We start from the raw sequence: 20,646 nt of genomic DNA on the forward strand, positions 1-20,646 counted from the left end.
GCTCCTTGCTCGCCCGCGGCCGCCCAGCCGGGGACGGCGCCCGCTCGCCAGCACGGCCCCGAACGAGCCAGGGAAGGCTTTGGGAGCCTGCAGCTGGGGCTGGCAAGGGGACACGAACAACATGTGTTACAAGCCCTGGAACTTAAATATTTTGCTGCTATAAATGTTAGCAACGAGAGCTCTCGTTACATTTAAATGCCAGATGACAGAAGCAGAGGCCAAAAAAAGCTCCTTCCCAGCCAAGCAGAAGGAGAGGGGGCGACTGCGCCGCCGGGGCCGGCGGGACACAGGGCTGGCGCTGGGGACACCCGCTGTGGGCAAGAGCGGGCACGGGGCACAGCCTGGCTGCGGTGCCTCGATGGAAAAGGGATTGCCGGTGCAGTGCGCAGCGTGATGAGCATGGCACCGGGCAGAGCGCCGAGAGGGGCTCTGAGCTGGGGCAGCCAGCGGGTCACCAGCGCCCAAGGTCCGCGGGAGCCGCCCCGCTGGCCCAGGGCACAGCTCCTCCCAGCCCGCGTTTGGGGTGTGAAATGCAAATCAGCATTTCCACCCTGATCCCCCGCACCCGGTGACTCCGTGAGAGTGAGAGTTCCCATGGGCAGAGCCTTGGCCTGCAAAGGCTCCCCCCCTCAGCTGAGGAGTAGTTTTCATCGTTTATGTTTTGGCGTAATTTCAATAAATTCCAGTTGGCTGTTCCTGAATAACACCCAGAGCAGAAAGGAACTCTGCAGCCTTGTGAAGTGAATCTTTGCAATTAGAGAGCTCGAGCACTTTTTGGTGGGTGTTTTGCTGAAAACAAAGCACTGCATGTGATGGGCTTGGAAAGCACAGGACTAATTACCAGTGCTATTTTAAAAAGTGGCATGAAAATGAGTTATGCTGCTAATGCTCAGATGCAAGAACATGGTCTGCTTAATTTAATAATACTGTGTAATTTGTGTAAAACCAAATTGGTAGCAATTATACATTATTGTTAATTACTTGGAGCTGGGTTCTCCTTGCTGTGCTGAATTGCACCTGGCTCCCCAATGCCCCCAAGTCCATGGGGTTTGTGATGTAAAGATGCACATGAGGTAAGGACCTGAAAAAGGAGAACTGTGGAAGGTGCTTGTGCTGAGGCCCTCTGCAGAGCTGCTGGGACAGCAGGCTTGTCCTGGTCCTGTCCTCACTCATGGAGTGTCCTGGGGGAGTCAGTGGGAGCTGTGCATGCTGTGGAGCTGTTGGGACAGGCCTCACCGGCTGCTCTGGCAGCCCCAGTGCGGCTCCGTCTGTGACTCACATGCCTGACTCACAGACGCCTGATGAAATACATGTACTCCCAGTCACATTCATCACAGCTAAATATTAGAACAAGCTCTTTAATTTCAAACCCGAGTGCTTCCTGGGGTTTTCTCAGCAGCTGTGCTCGGGCCAGTTGCTGCGCTGGGAGGGGCGGTGATGCAACTTCTCTACGTTGCAACTGCCAGGTTTGCTTGTTTGCATGCATATATACAGATATATATTTAGAAATTTCCTCAAGGCAGAAGAAAATAATTCATGACAAGCAGCAGCTTGGAAGGTCACCTGGATTATTATTTCTGTACCACAGCTCACCTCAAGCATATAAGCAAAGTCTTTATGTGCTGATGTTAATAATGCTGAAGAGTTAAAAACCTCAGCAGCTCTGAAAGCAATTATCAGACTGGCTTTGTCATGCACAGCCTCATTTTGTGTGCTGCAACTAAATTGTATCTTACTGTGTATTTTAGAAGGAATAACAGTGTTTGTTAGAGGTGTTTTTTTGCCTCCCTCTGTCCCCAGGGCCCTCCCTGTGTGGTGCTGCTAGCCTGGGCCAGACCCCAGCCCTGTCTCTGTTGGTCTGGGGCAATGCTCACTGCTCAGCAGAGCTGAAAAGGCAGTCCAGAGTGAGATGGTTTTACCAAATGAGGGGCCTGGACTGGGGTCCAGCAGCCCCCTCTTTGAAGCATTTCCTCCATGGCATCTTTCAGCTGCGTGAGCTGTTTCTACACTCCCAGGGCATTGCAAAGTGGTCTCACTTGAAATCCCAGCTGCTCCAGAGAGAGGCAGAATTTATGAAGAACCAAGGCAGTTCAGGTTACCATGGAAATTGTTTCAAAACAGAAAAGCCTGATTTTGCTATACTTGCTGTCTTGGGAGGGTTTTCTGTGTGGAAGGATGACAGGGTGAACCTGTCCCATAGCTCAAGGTGTGCTCTGTGTGCACTGTGTTCTGGGGCCCACAGACTTCTGAAGACCACGGTATTTGCATAACATTAATATGTTTATTCTGATGTCTGTGGGTGGCAATTTGTGCCCACAGTGCTCCTTTCACATGGACATGCCATTATTACACCTGATTAAGGCAAACATTGTCCAGGAAGAAGTTCCAGACTGTTCCCCAGCATGGAAAAGGCCACACGAGGTTCTCCTGCTGGGAACTGGAAGACCCCAAGTTTAGTCACACTCTACTCTTTGCAAAGCTGTGCAAAGTCAGCTGTGTATGAATACCCCCATCAGATCCACTTCACCTTTCGTTGAAGGACTGTAAAATACCTGACAAGCCAGATGCTTTACCACCCTCACTGTGCCAGCACGGCATCTGAGGCACAGACACAGCCCCGTGATCCTCCCCAGATCTCAGAACTGGCACTTCTGACTCTGAGATGGCACTGCCAGCCATTAACCCAAACACTTTGTCATGATATCCCTCTCAGACTGCAGCCCTGGTTTTCACCCCAAATAATGTTATTACAGATAACATTCTACTTACAGCTGGATTTTCCTATCAACAACCATGTTACCTATAAAAAAATAATTGAAAAAACCCTGCAGTGTTTGTAAAGCAAATTTATTTGTAAGGATGCTTATGATGATAAATAAGAAGTGGCATTGGAAAGAACAGAAAAATAGCCCTGTTTATAGATGATGCTGAGATTACTTCAGTAACTTAATTATTTCCTCTGCTTCACTATTAATTAGAAATCAGTGGCATGTAAACTGTACGTGATCCAGCTACAGGAGGCTGTGGGCAGGAGCTGCCTAATTCCAGTTCCCAGCACTGGTTCCCCTCGTGGCTGCGAATGAGCACTTAGCAACAGCTGTCCCTTGGTGAGCCATGCGTGGGTTACTCAATGACAGGTTCCAAAATTCATATTCTTCTACCAGATGTAAAGCAGAAACTTTTCCATGCAAAGTGCTCCTAACTCATGCGGCTCCTGGTGTCTCCTGGGAGTCCCGCAGGCATTAGTGAGGGGTGGCTCTCAGCCCAGCAGTGTCACCCTTTCCTGGGAGCTCGGATAACCACATGGGTTACCACTGTCAAAAGTGCTTTAGGCTGCAAATAAGCAGGTGGGTGTTCAGAAGTGTTGGCTGCCAACACCACCTGTGGGGCCTCAAGGGAAACTTGGCACTTCTGGAAATGTAGCTTTTGGTTAAATTTTGAAAAGCTGTATTAGATACCCAATCTTTAGTCTTCTCTTTTGGAAAATGGTCCTCGTTAGAGCTGTATTTTCTCCCGAGAAACACCTACACTTGAGCTACTTGAATGTCACATTCAGCTACTTGGCAGTACACTGTGGAAAATCACTGGCCTTGTGCTGTTGAGCCAAATGTAGACCTATTTGTATTTTTAAGGGAATTAGTATTCTTTTCTCTGTTTAAAACATTCCTATTACTCATAGTGAGTCAAATCCTGGCCTCGTTTGGAGGGCCGTGCATAAATGGGCTGCATGCACTTTCCAAACCCTCTGTCCACCTGCCTTTTCCTGAGGGAACGAGCATTCGCCTCCTGCCCTGGCACCGCCGTTGTGATTCCCCCCATCCTGTCCCAGCCTGCCTGTGCCACCTCTCCAGGGCTCCTGTTCCATTCCCCTGAGCTCCTCACCTCCTGTCTTGCAGATGCTCGTGCCACTGCTTGGGAAGCGCCGCCTGTGTGGAGGAAAAGCAGAGCCGTGTCCCTTATGACACGGGAGCAGAATCACACTGAGTCAGGTTGGAAAAGACCTCTGGGAGCATCGAGTCCGACCTGTGCCCAGTGCCCACCTTGTCACTCCGACCAGAGCACTGAGTGCCACTGTGCAGCCGTGCCTGGAACAGCTCCAGGGATGGGGACTCCAAACCTCCCTGGGCAGCCCCTGCCAACGTCTAAGAGACTTTGGAGTGGTCTCTCCTAAGGAGACCCATGCCTGGGCCTCCCCAGCTGCAGGAGCTGGTGCGGGCAGTCTTTGGGCTCACTGCCATCCCAGGGACAGCGCCTGTGGCTGTCCCTGCACAGCCCCATGGTGCCTGGCCAGGAGGAGGCTGCGTGCTGGCCGACGTGGGGTGCTGCAGCCCGCAGCGCTCATGAGCATGCAGCAGAGCAGTGCTGCAGCAGCGCCCAGGAACAGACACGGCCTGGCCCGGGGCATGGGCAGGGGGATGCTCGGGGGCCGTGAGGGCAGCCCGGCTGGCCCTGAGGGAATATAACAGCAGAGAGAATGGGGCCACCCGGTCTGACTGCTGGGCTGGGGGGACTCGTCCTCCCCAGTGCCTCCCGGGGCTCTGGCATCCCCCACAGCCCTGGGGACGCACAGAGCGATGCTGGGGCACACACCCTGTGCCACGGGGCTGGGCAGAACGTACGTGGAGCACCAGATCAGTCATATTTGGGAATTTCTCATGTACTTGGTCTGTTCAGGATCGTTCGGAATTATTTAAAATGTAGGATGTCATGTCCTTGATCCATCACGTCATACTGTAAGAGCTCAGTTGACAGAAATTAGATGCAGTTATTCTGGAAATCTGCTTCCTTTTCCTGCTTAGAAAGAAGTCTGTGCCTTTCCAGGAACCTCAGTGAGGTTGGCGTAGTTAAGCTGGCACAGGGACACTGGTTCCACCCAACATCAGCGTGTTTGCATCATGGTGACCTTAATGTGCCACCCCATGGCAGGGGGTGGAACAAGATGGGCTCTAAGATCCCTCCCAACCAAAACCACTCTGGGATCCTGGGACTTGGACTTTGATTGAAGTACCACAATTGGAAGAAGATATGATTTTAGGGAATTAATTCAGACGCATGAGGGAGGGTTAAAACCTCAAGATGGAGGAGGGCAACTTCAACCTTCAAAATTATGACATGCCAATAACTACTTTATGAATGATTTGGTGTGAAAATTGGAGCCAGATTATTTTTTTAATAAAATTTAGCGCATCAGTCTTGTACCAGGATATTTGCAGTCTGGCTCAGCCCTGGAGATAGCTCTGGGTGCTGTGTCCAGCTCTGTCCCTCAGCACAGCAGGGACAGGAGCTCCTGGAGCTGAGCAAGGGCCTGGAGCATCTCATGCCCAGGAAAGGCTGAGGGAGCTGGGGCTGCTCAGCCTGGAGAGGAGCCCCAGTGAGAGGGGCCTCAGCCCTGGCTGTCTCCATGTGTCCGTCTGTCCCTGTCTGTCCCCGTGTGCAGGGAGGTCAGAGCAGGCCCAGGCTCTGCTCCGGGCCCAGCGATGGCCCCAGAGCCGCGGGCAGGGCTGAGCCCGGGAGCTCCCGGCACAGGAGGCAGAGCTCCTGCCCCGAGCAGAGCCCGGGGAGGGCTGGAGTCTCTCCCGGGGCCATCCCAGAGCCAGCCGGACACAGCCGGGACTCGGCTGTGCCCCGAGCCCGAGCCCGAACCCGAGCCCGAGCCCGAGCCCGAGCCCGCCATGTCCCCGCGACGCCGGCAGGGGGCGCTGGGCGGGGCGGCGGGCGGAAGTGACGCGCGGCCATTGCCGGTGCGGGCGCTGCCCCGCCCGCGCTCCTTTGTCAGCGGAGCCGCCGCCGCCCGCGGCCGCCCCCGGCCCCGCCGGCCTGAGCGGGGCAGTGCCGCAGCACGGCCAGCTCCGTCCGCCTCCGTCCCGCCCCGTCGCGCCGGCCCAGCGGGTGAGTCCGTGCCGGCGGAGCAGGTTGGTCCCGCCGCCGGGAGGGCTCGCGGGGGCGCCGCCGCGGGGTCCCGGTCCGGGCGGGGGGCGCACAAAGGCCCCGCGGTGCCGCAGCCGCGCTCGGGGGGCGCAGCATCGCCGCGGTGCCGCGCGGCGGGCAGGGCTGGGGCTTCCATTCTCCCTGCTTTTGTTAACTTGCGGCGGGTTTGGTCGGGCAGGGTTAATTTCCCTGGCCGTGGCTGCCGTGCGGCTGCAGGAGCTTCCCGGCTGGGAGGCGCGGAGCGCAGCGAGCTCCCCGTGGCTGCCCCCGGCATGCGCTGGAAGTCCGAGGTTTGATGGGCATAGCAGAGGTACAGGCCAAAGTCCCTGGTGCCGGGCCATCTGCTAAAGGGGCTGCTGCCGCGGCCAGAGCCGCCGGAGCGGGTCCTGAGCGCCGGGGCCGCCGCCAGCCCTCCCCGGGCTGCGGGCACGGGAGCGGGCAGGAGGGGCTGGCTCCTGCCGGGACTCGGCTGCGCGGGGAGCACGGCCTGGAGCGCACAGCCCTCTCGGCCCGCTCAGGTGTGCCTGCCGGCCTGGCGGCTCTGAACCCTCGTGCTGGTCTGGGAAATCTGGGCCATCAATCTAGTAGGGGAAGCTACCCAGGCAGTCTTTCCAACTCTGTCTATTAAAAGTGGTAAAAGAACTTTAGTTTCTCGCAGTTTCCCGCAGTATTTTTACATAAATTGAAACGAAACCACTTTGTTTTCCAGTAATTGAAAGAGCAGCTCGCCTTCATCAGGTTCTCAAAAAGCTGGGTTCATATAGGTGTGCTGGAGGCACACTTGGAGTGCCTCAGGATGATGTTACTGGTGAGAGAACTTCCAGGTTCTGGACTGAGCTGCAGAACTGGCACGTTTGTACAAAACCACGTTTTACAGCGATGCATTGAGTTCCCAAAAGAGAACAGATTCTGTTTCCAAATCTCGTATGTTTTTATGGTCTGCATCGAAGCCCAGCTTCTCCTTGAAGAAGACTCCTGTGGCTATAGCAGTTAGCTGTGGGCAGTGACAAGTCTATTTTTAAACTTTCACTTTTCTTTTGTTTCCTGTAATACGATCTTTGCTGTGATCCTTATACTCATCTTCAGAGGGACGGTGGCGACCTGGAATGCGGCAGGCACTTTGCAAATACTCTCGGAGCCCTGTCCTTGAAGGGCTGGAGATGTTTGAAGAGTGCTGGGGTGCCTTGCAATTGAAATGGGAAAGCTGGAGTCCTGGCTGTGGAGAGCTCTCAAGTGCACGGCTGGGGCCTTTGATGGCCGAAACTTTTTTTTTTTTTTTTTTTTTTTTTTTTTTTTTTTTTTTTGAGGAGGTGTTAGAGATCTGTTTTAAAGGAACAAAAAGTTCCTGTATGCCCTGTGCTCTCCCCTGGAGGTGTTAAGTGTGTTTCAGAGGTTTGCCTTCCCTCCGGATTTGTTTGCTGGGATAAGACCTGCATTCCTCTGTTTCAGGGGGCCATGTGTGCTCCTTGCCCGCTGGCGCAGGACTTGGGAGTGGTTCCCGACTGTAACCTTTTGCCTCTTTGTCTCCTCACAGTGAACGAGAGGTGTGTTTTGTTCTGTCTTCACTTTGGGACAAACTTTAAGGTCTGTTGATGTGACTTAGTTCATGCCTCAACCTCCTCAGCTTGTAAATAATCAGCTCTTATAGGCCTAAATCATGGTTAGGACAGAATTATATCAGGTGAAGCTGTTATTTAAACAAAACAACTTGAGGGGAGAAAAAGCCCCTTTATATGTTTTCACTTTTAAGTCTTACAATGTGTTTCAAAGTTTCAAGCTGGGAAAGGGAAATCCTACTGACCCGGTGCTGATGATGTTTCCAGAGGTGTTGCTGATATTTGCTGCCCAGGAGCCATTGTTAACTGTTTTTTTATGATTTATCAGGAAACAAATTTAGAAAATTATTTATTAGAAAAATATTTAAGTTGCAGAGCTGTCAAGTTCATTGCTTCATGTTTATATTCTGTAGAGAATAGGATGGCTGTGTTAGTTACTGACAAAATTGGTGAAAACCGGATAGTGTGTGCAGAGGTTCAGCCTTGCACTCCATGGGCACCACTCAGAAACTGATTTTGGGCATATTGTGTTCCTGGAGCTTGCAATTCAACACGCTTTGAGACGTGAGAATTTTATTGTATGCCTTAGTAGCTGAATATTTGATATTCTGGTGATTGTTTATGCTTTTCTCTTAATATGTATGAAGTTGGTTGCATTCTTTCTGCTGAGGTGACCTGCTAAAGATCACCTCTATCACTGAGTAGAAGGATCCTTTTGCAGGAGAATGCAAGTGTGTGGAGGAGCTGAGGTGAAAGGGGAGGACTAAATATAGCCATTTCCTGCAGAACTTATCTGCTTTTGAGGCTGGCTTTCCAAATGGAACTGGAGTCTTCCAAGCCCTCAATGGGGGTAGGAAGAGAACATGGGCGGGGGAAAGAACACCCGTGGGGTGTTGTGAGTGGGTTGTGTTTGTGGTTTTTGTTTTTTCCAGCCAGCTGGTACTCTGAAGTCATGCTTAAATTTAATGAAAGCCCGCTGCTAAAATAGGATCTAGGGACAGCCGTTGTGAAATAATTAGGCACCCGTTCAGCCTTTCTTGTCCCTGCCAAAGAAAAGCTACTTGAATTCATTTAAATTCTTGGTATTGGAACTCTCAAATGGGCATCTTGATACCTGCTCTAGTGCGTATAAACAGGTTGAAAACTTGTCCCACTCACCTGTGCAGCTGTCAGGAGCTACAGCAGATTGCAGTGTTGGTGTTGAACACGGGTAATTGCTGAGTGCCTCTGTGTATGAGGATTCAGGGATATCACAGAGGTGGGTGACACGCTGGCCTCAGCCAGGGTGTGCACGTGGTTTAGGGGATGGATTAGTTACTTTAGGACCTGAGGGTAATCAAGACTGAGAGTTTAAGAGCATCTTAGTTACAGAGATACCAGGTGCTATCAAGATCCTCAGCTTTTGGGTACTGCTGTGGACAAGTTCTGTGGCCACATGTTGTGAGTGTAAGGCATTTATATCCTGTACATATCTGTAAAAATCAGGAATGATGGTGTTTTCTAGCAATGTTGGTTCACATGTGTTTGAAAACTGTTCTGGGATGACAAATTTATAAAATGTTGTTGACTATGAAATGTACGGAATTCCATGGAAATGCTTTCAAGAAATTCCTTTTTTCCTCACTATGTTTGCAGCCGAAACACGGTTTGAGAGTAATGCTTTCAAAAGCGTAGAAGTACAGTCCAATAACAGTAAGCGGTTGTAGTCCAATAGTTTTCTGTGTTACATTGGACCATGAATTTGTACCTGACCCAGTCTCAGGTGATGGTAATCCCCTCCTTAACATGTGGTCTTCTGGAATTGTGTACAGTGCTCGCAGGTTCCTATTTCAGAGTGATTTGCATCTGTGAATTGAGGTTGTTCAGAACACACTCCCAAATTTCTGCTCTGGTGAGAAGATCCACAGAGAACGAGCTGCAGTTACGAAGCAGCATTGGAGCACGCCTTTGCTATGAAGTGCATGGGGTGCCGTTTTCTGGAAGGAGCGTGAGGAGTGTGCCCGTGCTCCCAGTGCAGTAAGTACACAGCTATTCCTTTGGGTGGGAGAATGCAGCACTGCAGTTCCAGTGCCCGTGTTCTCTGCTGGCAGTTCACATGCTGCTGTTCCCCTGGAAGGGCAGAGCTGTGATCCATCTGCTCCTGGATACTCAGCATCAGGTGCTGCATCAGTCTGGCAGGTAGTGCAGATCCCTCTTTTGCTGTGCTCCTACCTTCCATGCAGAGCCTCACCATGCTGGCTGTGCCTGGCAGCGTGCTGGGGCCAGGGCTTCTTGGACACAGGGTTCTGCCAGCAGTGGTGAGAACGTGCTTTGCCTTCCTTGTGCCTGCAAATTGGTGTGCCACCAGCTCTGAAACGCCTCTCAAGCCCCCCAGATCAAGGTCCCTCGTCCCAAGGGATTGACTTCTGTTTGATTGCAAAAGCATTGCAAGTCCCTGAGCAATTGGGATAATCAATATCCTTCAGCTCCACAGTTTCTTCAAGCTTGGGACCTGTTATAGGTCAACAGGGTGTTGGCTCAGCCTTGTTTTGCAGGCTGGGTGAGGTGGTGTGTAAATAAACTGACTTGCAAAGGGGAGAAATGCTTGAAAGGAAATATTATAGATCTTAAAGTCACAATTGATGTGAGTAAATGGGAAGGGATGGTCTTAGGTAATTCCTTATTATGCAAGAAATGGGGAATACTGGGTGCAATCAATTGTCAGCATCTTTAAAATGAAAACCAGTAGTGTTTGTGTGGTGCATGTTTAAGCTGTAGACTGATTGCGGTGGGATATTCAGGAGACTTATTCTTCTTTTGAGAAACAGTTGGATCTGTTGGTAGGCCTGTGGGGGGCCAGTAAATACCGTGATTGAAGTGCAGCTTTGGGCTTGGGAATTTACCTTTGACTGGGAGGTGTGGGGTTGGAATGAGAGGAGCGTAGAAGAATGACCCTTTTATGCTGTGTCCTTATGCTCTTTCCTGAGCATCTGCTCCTGGCCTCTTGTGGAGTCAGGTTTTTGCTGGTTAGGGCTGTGTGTTGTGGGTTGTTCCTCTCTTTGGTGTGCAGAGGCAGTTCAGTGGCTCTCAGCCCAGAAGTCCTGTTGTCACTGCATCCCCCCTTCTGAAACGCTCCTGGAGGGTCAGACCAAGTCACTGTTCCCTGCCTATGATGCTGCTGGAAAGATAGGTCTGAAAGTGTCTGGAGCCTGTTGTAGAGTAACTCCAGTCTGCTTTAGGGAAAGGAAGGCTTTGGCTTTGTTAAGAAAAGCTTATTAAAACCAAGACCTTCATTTTGGTGATTGTCCAAGGCTGCCTTTGGAGTAATTTCTCTTGTCTGAAATAACCAAGATGGAGATAGAAGATGGTGAGGGGGAACACCAAAAGCTGTTATCTAGGCCTTTTTACAGAAGATGTGTTGCTGCAAGCACTTAACCTTCTGTCTTGAGTGCCTGGAATGTTCCTTCTCAGCATGCTGAAGCTGGTCATCCTGTTGAATGGAAGCTGGTAGGAGGAGTGTTCCTTGTCTTGCAGAGCAGTCTAGTGAGCTGTGCTCACTGGAGGTCGGGACTTTCTTGTTCTGACTGCAGACCTTACCTCTGCTAATGAGCTGCAGAAGAGAGGCCAACAAACACCTCTTCTAATTGCAGGTCTGCTGTTTGCCTGGCGAGGCTCCTGTGACAGCAGGAGAGGGCTGGCAGCCTCGCCAGCTGCCTTTGGCTGTGCGGATAGCTCGGAGCCTAGAAGTGGCTTCCCTTTGAAGTCCTGGAAGCTGCTGAGCCCTGCTTTCAGGAGTCGGTGTGCCCCAGCAGGCCCCTCCAGCCCTCCCCCCAAATGGCTTGGGGTTCCTGGCTCAGTGGTTTCAGGCACTTGGGGCTGTGGTTGTGCAAACCTTTTCGCCGGCTACTAATGGCAGGGGAGTAAGTAGTCCTGCTTCTCCTTCTCCATGCGCTGTTCTTTTTCCTGTTCTGGTGTCTCTGGCCATGTGATACACTGGATAAGGCATTCATTTGGTTACAGCTTTGTCCGCCTCTGCCGGGTTACTTCTAACCCAGGTTAATTCCCAGGTATTTTTCTTGTGCTGGTGCTAAGGAGGGATTTCTGAGGGTGTGAGTGAGTGAGCAGATGCAGAGGACTGTGAGCTGCCTCGGAGTGTTTGTGAAGGCGGGCGCCTCGCTTGGCTGCACCCTGGGAGTGTTTGGTGTGCCTTGGACCTGCTGTGCTCCGCTCCCCGGGGAGGGTTCCTGCAGGTCTCCTTGCTGCTGCCTTGCTCTTGGCTTTGGCCGTGACACCAGGATGTGCTCGGACACACGTTTTTGGCGGTCCCACATGCCTGCCTGCCCTCCCTTCTCTGCAGGACGTGACAGCAGTGGCCAGCCTGTCCCCCGAGCTGCCACGCATGGAGCCAGAGCTGCCCACGCTGCTCAGCCCGCCGGGGCGGGTGATGTCCTGTGCTGTCAGGTGCTGTGGAACGCGAGGTAGAGGAGATGAGAGCGAGATCTCCCTAGGAACAGATGTAAAATTAAACAAAATGCATGTTTGTATTAGTCAGCCTAAACCAGACTGTGCTATTTAGAGCTCTCCATTGCAATAAACTTGTCTCTTGTATTTGTGTGGGAAGACTGCAACAATTAAAGTAATTTTAAGGCTGAATTTTAAGAGTGAAAACAAAATGAAAAGATAATGGTTTGGTTTAAGAGAATATCAGTTGTATCCTATTACGTTCTAATACTCTTATGTTAGAGAAGAGATAGGCGATATGCTGCAGGTTGGTTATTGGTAAAAGCTGTGTCCATGCTGCATGTCCATACTGCACATTAAAACTCTTCTTGACTTCATAAGGAGTAATTTTTTTTTTTTAATCCATTTAATTGCAGCCCTCACTGCTGCTGGAGAGTAAACTGCTTGCTGCAGCTGCAGTTGTGGGTAGCAGCCTGCTAAAACATCAACTTTGATGGCATGGGCTGGGCAAATCCCAGGCTGGAGTGATAAACAACATAGAGAATAAAAATTTTCTGTTCTCCAGAAGTTGCTGAATAGAACTTAAAGACTAACTGGCAATAAAGATAGAGATATAAAAGTACATGCACAGGATGATAAATGTGAGGGGAACCAGTGGGAATAAAAGAGAAAAAAAGGCCAATTCCAGCTGATTTCAGGATCAGGAGGATGATTTGGCAGTGGAGTTTGTGGCAGTCAATCTTGTAGGATTACTCTGTGTTCTACTCCTCATTTTTTGTTGTCAGAACAAAAACATGTACAGCTTGTAGTGCACCAGTCTGAGGGTTAAACTAACAAATTTCTATCTCCTTAGGAGTGGAATTACAATAAGTTGTGCATTAAAAAAAGGCTATTTTAAATTTGACTTCTAAATACTGGCTCAAGTTAAATGATAAGAAAGAGCAGTTGAGATGTACCCTTAGCACATGAAAAAAATACTGATCCTTGTGAATTAAAAAAAAAAAAAAAACGCAACAAAACAGAGGGGTGTGTTCTCTTGGGGATTGTGATTACAATAGGAAAATAAATACTTGAAAAACATAGGAAATTCTTTTCTGGACATGCATTCTTACATATTGAGCATTGATCTAAGTAACTTTTATTCCACTTGAACTTTATTTTTGGACTGAGTTGCAAAACCTGTCTAGATCCTGAGTCTAAATGAAATGATGATGATGAAAATCGCCATGCAAGCATCTTTTTACTCCACCCGTTTTCCTTCCTAGGGGTGTCTAGGTGTGTATGTGGTGGGACCATCTCTGTTTATCTCTCGACTCGGGAGCTGTCCTCCCTGCCAGAGGTAGCACAGGATCTTACTTTGATGTCGTGTTCCTCTCCCTTTAGCTCAGTTGGGCAGCGCTTTGTGCCCAGACCAGCTCGCAAACGCCCGTCTGTGAGAGCAGAGGTGCATCTTTGTGGTTGGGATCAAGGTTAAAGCCTTTGAGTCTTGGCTGTCCTCCAGCTTCTTTGCATAATTTGAACCCGTCTCTGTCCAGAAAGAAACATTCAAGTTATTTCAAGTCACTGGGATAGAAGAAAAAACTCCGCCTAAAAGACTACTCGGCAAGGTGGGCTGTGTTGCCCCACCTCAAGTCCCCAGGTTGTGTGCTGCGGTGGCCTGGCTGGGAGGTGGCTGCTGGCTTCCTTGGCCTTTCCTCCATGTCTTTTCTCTTGGGTCCTGCCCTTCAGACTGTGCACTTCTTAAATTCTTGAACAACTCCTTGGCATGGCTTTTGCTCTCTCACATTAGTTGGTTGTCAGTTGGGCCTTTACGAATGTGCCAGAAATGCCACATAGACACTTTTGTCTGTGTTTGTGGACCTGGCATGTTTGCATCAACCTCCAGTGGAGAATAATCGGAGTAACGTGTCCTAGCTTGCCGAAACAATAGGGTGTTTTTTCTGTCTTGGTGTAGGTATTTTACACATTTGTAAGACTCGTGTCATACCCCTAAAGCAAACCTGGGCATGGTTGTTCTGCAAAACCTGTTCTAAAATCTGAACCTCTTTATTCCCTCCATACAGCTTCCTTATGACACAAGTAATATTTTGAAGAATGAGTGAATCAATATGACTGTTCCTAAATTATGGAAATAAAAACCTAAACACCATCGGAAGTCTGAAAGAAATACAGTATTTCCATGCCTGATGCAAAAGTGGCATGTTTTAATGACTGGAAAAGTCCTTGACTTCATCTTTTTGGTTGGGATTTGATCCTGGACATTGTTTAGACATTCAAAGAAAATATGTATTGGACTTTCACACAGTGTCCAGGATTTTGAGGGAACTTTGACTTGTTTCTCCATTAGGAAAGCCAGAATGCCATGCAGTGAGGAGCCAGAACAGCAAACTGGATAGTGAAGCTCAGTTTTTTTACACAGTTTCTGGAATCTCTGGTGAGGAATTTGTGTTCCTGAGGCTGCAGTGCAGTTTTATGCCTTCTGTAACAAAGGATCTGTGAGGAGTAAAACCTACTTTATTTCCAGTCTGGGGATTTGTAAAACTTTGACATGCAGCCCAATTATAATTATGTTGGTTTAGTTCCCAAAGTGGACGCTCTTTATTCTAAAAGAGGCCCTACTGTGTGCAACCAGGAGTATTGAAGGCCCTGAAGTGTTAGTGTTTGAATGGCTTTGGCTTAGCTTTAAAATAAATATCTACTGGATATGGAGCTCTGGGGAGTGGACTAAAGCAAATGGAAAAGGTGAATTAACTGGAAGCTGTTCCGCAAGGCTGGGTCCTTAGAGCCCCAGCGCAGAACACAGCGGCAGATGGAGGCAGGAGAAAGGCATTTTGAGAGCTCGCTTGTATTTTGAGCCTGATGTGAAGTAGGTGCAATTCAGAGACTGCTGTTCCTCTGCACGGGGTTCTGTCACCATTGTTCTTGCTCTGCAGCATCAGTCCTGTGTGGCCCCAGCAAGTTTCCCGTGACAGCCTGCACTGCTCCTGTGAGGAATAGTGAGAACTGTTCCTGGCAGCTTTGGAAAGTCTGCCGTGTTTGTCTCCTGGTACTTGATGGCTCTTTTGAGACCTGAGTGAAAACATCAACAGGTTCCCTCCTTGAAGACAGAGATTCACAGTTTTCCGGTCTGTGATGGAAATCTGGAAAGAAGAGCATGTGCACTTCTTCAGGGGTGTGTGCGCCACAGGGTGACTGAGCAAAACAAATTGGCAAATCCTTGTTTTCCTGGGGAGGTAAGGAGCCTCACCTGGAGCTTTTGGCTGCCTCCTGGTAGGAATTGACATGCCTGTGAGCTGAAAGTGGCCCTGGCTCTGGGCCTGCAAGGTTTATGGGGTGAAGAGCCCCTGTGCTGGGAGTGAAGGTGGTCTCTGCTGTAGGGTCTCCTAAAGGAGAGTTCTGGAGAACCAAGATGGTGTTTGGCCCCCATAACGAGTACAAGTCATTAGGGGGTCAGTGTGAAAAAGGGGCACTCAGGGACACTTTGTGGGACTCCATCAGAGGAGGGAATGGCCAAGGGCCAGGCATGTAGCCAGGTGTCTCTGACAGAGTAAGTTACTGCTTGTCAGCTGACAATTAGTGCTGTTCACCTCTGCACGTGCATCTTGTCCTGAGAGTGTGGATGAAACAGTGGCTGGAAGCATGTCAGAGGAGTCTTGGGTGGGCTGCCTTGTTCTGGTGACCACAGCTCACTGTCGCTGTGGTGGCGAGCTCCTTGCTGGCAAGTCAGGAGAAATGTGGTGGCAAAGGATTGCTGTGTTTGCCTTGGGATGGCCTTGCCTGAGAGATTCCCAGGGGCAATGTGATGTCTCCCAGGGTGGGACTGTGGTTTTTATAGCTGTTCCTTGTGGGCAGTGCGAGGGCTCTGCTCCCCGGGTGTGGAGGCTGGAGAGCACAGCCCTTTGTCCCTGCGCCTGCTGGGACCCTCCTTGGGGGGCTTTGGGGTCCCCCAGAGGGGCACGGCTCACCCAGCCCAACCTGAGTGGGCCTAGAAAAGGTTTGTTCTGAAGTGCTGGCCGCGAAGGGGTATGAACCTGAAGCAAAGCCACAAACAGCAGCGACCCAGAGGCTGTAAATAAAGTCTCTGATGGGTCAATGTGCCAGTGGTGGGAAAGGATACCAAATGTAGGGCTTTTTTTCCAAGTTCTGAAATATTCTTCCAAAAATATTTGAGCTTTTTTGACATGATTGATCTTGTTTCAGTTCCACAGGTGTGTTTGGTTGTATGTGAAAGAGGGATTCTTCTGAACTTCAGTTCATCAAGACATATTATTTAAAAAATGAATGTTGGAGAAGCCAAAAGGACTTGCACATCATAATTGTTTGAAAGACGCCTGAGAGTGTGTTAGCTGACAAGCTTGGTGCAGCTTGCAGGTTTTACCCAAATTGTTCTTAGGACCACCGCTGGAGGAAAAAAGTGCTTAATGTGTTACCTTCTTTTTGGGAGATAATTATGGGCCTTTAGTAGCTAGCTGCTGTGTCAAGAAGCAAACCAAGGCCAAAGGAAAGAGGCTTGTATGGCCAATATTAGTTAGAGCTGAGCATGGAGGTGGATTTTCTGGTGTAATAGTTGGTCCGTTTCCTGAGACACCAAGGAAATATTTGAGTATCTGATCTTAAAGAGAGATCCTGTTGATTCTCTGATCTTGAAAGCCTACTTTCTTACAAAACAAACAAAAAACACATGAAGATCATGTCTTCTCTGTTAAAGTAATTTAAAATGTTAAGTACAGTAGAGGAACATAGTTAATATTTTTCATGTAAAACATGCAAAAAATAGCATCTGATTTAATTCTGAATTACTAACTACCAAGCTAAAACTTAAACTAAATTAGACTTAGAACAAGTCTTTTTGGAAAGATTTGAGGAATTCATGAGATTTTCATTGCTGAGCTGACTCTCCCCTGAAGGTTGTGCACAAACAGGCGGCACCTTTGGGATTGTGCGTCTGGAGTATAAAAGTTAAAATTACTTTAAATGTCTGAACTGTTTTGGGTTTACTTTAATTTGTATTTTTGTTTACTTGCTTTTCATAAAACCCCACAGTAAATGCTAAATAAAGTTTGTTAAATGCTCAGCCCAGCTGCATCATGAGGAGGGTTTAAAGGTGGTTAAACACTCCCTCCCATCTAACAGGTCAGAGATTTTTAGAGGGTGTTTCAGACCTTCCACACTGTCATGGCAGTGTGTGGGCTGGCACGCCCAGGGACTCCCAAAAGCAGCAAAGCAGATCTAGGAGCCGAGATGCAGGGTGCTCTTGTCTCCCCTGCCCAGGTCACCCTGACAAGCTCCCCATGCTGGCTTAGGCCAGGTCAGCTCGAGAGCTGCAGCTCCTGTGTCCTTGGGCTAGTAAGGGGGCCTGACTTGCAAAAGGCCTTGATAATTTTTCTTGCATAATTAGCATAGTCAGGCCACTGTAAGCCTGTTCTCCAATTAAAAATAAACATCAAAGTATTGTATTTATAAGAGTGAAGAAGCAAAACAAATGTATCCTTTTCCATAAAAAATGGGGACCTGAGTTTCTGGGTGTTGGAGTAGAGGGATGGAGAAGGAAATGGTCTTTAAAGACTGTTTAGTTAGTCTTAACAAGATGTTCATTTGTCTTCAGCAACAATTAAACCCTTTTTACAAAAGAGCAAATATAAGAACAAAATCAGATCTAAAATTGGTTATTTAAATTGTTCTCAACTTCCTGACTTAAATTACCTTGATCAAATTGGAAGCATTAAACGACACACCAAAACCTGAAGTGAATATTCCACCCATAGCAATGTAAAATGCTGTTTTGAAAATTTCAGGTAACCAGGTAAAATTCCAAGTGTGTGGGTTGTGGGGAAATTTTTTGTTTTGTTTGTTTTAAACTTTGAATTTTGAATCATTATGCTCACACAATTACTCAGTTGGGTTTATTTTTCATTTCTGTAGCTGTTTTTTTTCCTGGTAGTAGTCCAAACAAAGTTCCATCCCAAGTGCATCCTTGCTCAAGTGGAGTGAAATACTCCAAGCAGTGCTGAAGTCAGTCAGTGTGGTGCTCCTTTCTGGGAGCAGCTTGTGCAGCCTGGCTGGATTTTCGGGTGGCCAGGGGGTTGCTTTCTCCCAGGGAGCCGTGCAGACCTGCAGAGAGCTCTGGCTTGTCCAGCCCTCCCTAGAATTGCCAGTTTGGCGACTCTGCCCCTGGGAGGGTTACCACAGAATTATTTTGAAGCTGTTTGATTTCTTTGTAGCCCTGCTGTGGGAGCTCCATGTTTTTGGGGTTTTTTTGTGTCTTGTTCTGCCTGCTCTAAGCTGGTGCTGCTGGTACCTCTGTCATGGTGCAGTGGCATCTCAGGCCTTTGCAGGGGTGACAGCAGAGCTGTTCAAACATCTCTTGCCCTCTCCTCCTCACCTGGTGGCAGGTGAGCTGAGGCTGTGTTGTTTGGTCAAATACAGACCATGGAGCAGAGGCTCTGCTTGGAATTTGTGTTCCCAGCAGTTTGCAGACAAGACCTGCCTTGTGCTCGAGGCTTACCTGTGGTGCTGAGAGGAGCCTGTCTGCCTCTGGGTGTATGGAGGTGGGACAGTGGCAGGGCTCCAGAGCAGAGAGCACTGAGTGCTGCAGGGACATGTGGGGTTTATTGCTGCTGGAGGAGGTAATGTACAGTTGCAAGTCCAAAAATAGGTGTCTCTGAGCAGAGGAGTCATCTCTTAGCAGAGTTCTTAGCTCAGTTCTTAGTAGCAGGGTTTCTTGCAGCAGTGTGTTTGTATCCGTAGGTCAGTGTTGACTGGTGTCCAGCAACCCTTGTCTTCCCCAAATGATCACTTTGTGGAGCTTGGAGTGAGTGGAAATGATTGTGGTTTTAAGAATGGGAACAGAAAAAGAGACTAGATCGAAGCGCTTTTCTTGGTTAAGTAGTTCAGTGGTGTAACTTGTGTAGGTAGCTGCAGCTCAGTTTCCTGCATGGTCATGAAATGGGTATTGGGAGAATGCTGCTACAGTGCTCTTGGGATTCAGGGAAATGCTAGGCAGAGCAGATTTTGTTTGACTGCATAAATGTCTCTTCATGAGAAACAAATCCGACCAATAACCAAGTTCACACAATAGCGACTCACTGGTTTTAGCTTCAAACTCTGCTAGCCCAGGTTGTGATTGTCTTTGCTCTGGGAAGCCATGAGGATTGTTAGATGATCTGTCCTGAAAATGGTGAGTGGGAAATGCGGGAAGTCCTTGCCATCAGCCCTCAGTGGGAAAGCTCTGGTACAGAGGAACTCAGTCTTGTCCGTGTTTGTGGTGAATGTTCCCAAAGGGCTGTGCACATCAGTAGGGGTGACTTCTGTTTTTACTAGCTCATACTGTCAAGTGAGTTCATATAATTCAGTCACTTCTGTGGGTTTTGGAGATGATTTAGTAATTCCTTTTTTTTCAGCCTACTGTCAGAAAAAGAATGTATTAAAAGCATCGGTAGAGAATTTGTTTATTCAGCTCAGATCTGCTTGTTTGTTGGCACTGCTTAGCTTCCTTTGGAGTGCCTGGCTGCTGCAGGGCAGGCTGGGGACCCACGGGGACAGGGGCTGGGCGGGCCAAGTGTCATTGCTGCTGAGTACTATTGCTGTGAGTTAATCCTGCTTTTCAGAGGGGAAATGGCTAATATGTGAGTAGGTGCCTTGTGAACAAGCAACAGCTGGGTGCAAAGCAAAGATCTGCTAAAACATGACTAATTTCTGAGTGTTGCACAGAGTTTCTGTCTGTATTCAGCAGCAAATTACCATTTTGAGCTTATGCTGCTGTTGCTTCACTGGAGTTGGCATGAGCTGTGTGTTTGAACTGATGGTCATTGCTATGAGACTGTCAAAGCATTGCTACAATGTGAGGTTGGCTCTCTGTCCTTCCACTTGCAACGCGGCCGATTCCGTTCAACGAGAACTATTTTAATTGGGTTCTGCTCTGTGTTATGTTAAAACTCTGATGCTAGGCACAGAAACCCGTGACACTTGTTTTGTTTGTTTCTGAAAACATACACTTCATTCTGCTTTGGCCATTCAAATTGGTTTTACAGACTGTCAGCTGAAAATAATACTGCGATTGGCAGCAGCATGGCAGCTTCCTGCAGCCCGGACCAGCAGTGGGATAACTCGTCCAGGGGGGCTGGGAAATGAGAATTCCTGCTCTGAGAGCGTTGGTTGCTTAGCAGGCAGCAGCGTGGCCTTGGGGAAGGGCTGTCCCCGCGCCCTGGCTGGCCTTGGCGGGCAGCTCCGTGTGCTGGGACAGAGCTGCCCGCCGGCGGAGGAGAGTGGGCCAGCAGAGCTGGGCCGCTCTGGAGAACATCTCGGCCACCACGGCCTGGCCCTGCTGTGTCTGAGCACCCAGCTGGGCTGGGGGCAGCTGTGGGTGAGGCCGGGAGCGCCGGCAGCTGTGGGGCAGAGGCAGCGCACGCGGGGGAGAGCAGAGCTTGGGTGGTGAGCCTGGCGTGTGTAACTGCAGTGGGATGGCTGGTTAGAAAATAACCAGTAGTCATGACTTCTGTTAATTAACTACTAAGAGTTAAATAAATGTTGTTGGAAAAACTAGTCTGTATTTATTTGGCACGTCTCTCTCCAGCCGAGGCTGGTGCTAGTTGGTACATGCTCCACTGCTGAGCCTGTCTGCAGCGTGGTTTTATGTTTTCCATCTGTATTGATTTTCATGATTCATTGACCATGATCTAAGCAAAAAGCACACTTAAATGACACTGGAGACAGCTGTCTGTTA

The 20,646-nt window shown here is 49.2% G+C and overlaps 1 protein-coding gene across 2 annotated transcripts in view; it reads left to right on the forward strand.

The window, feature by feature from the left end:
* The first annotated feature begins 5,798 nt into the window (after positions 1-5,798).
* The window catches only part of ACVR1 (activin A receptor type 1), a 46,460-nt gene continuing 31,612 nt past the window's right edge, over positions 5,799-20,646 (forward strand). The window contains exon 1 of one of the 2 annotated variants that reach the window (XM_084208865.1): positions 5,799-5,889. The gene's annotated coding sequence lies outside the window, so the exon portion shown is untranslated. Of the gene's footprint in view, positions 5,913-20,646 lie in introns of both variants that reach the window. The other variant, XM_084208866.1, reaches the window with a different exon arrangement.

The sequence above is a fragment of the Fringilla coelebs genome, assembly GCF_963513975.1.
Source record: "Fringilla coelebs genome assembly, chromosome: 7".
Lineage (NCBI taxonomy): Eukaryota > Metazoa > Chordata > Aves > Passeriformes > Fringillidae > Fringilla > Fringilla coelebs.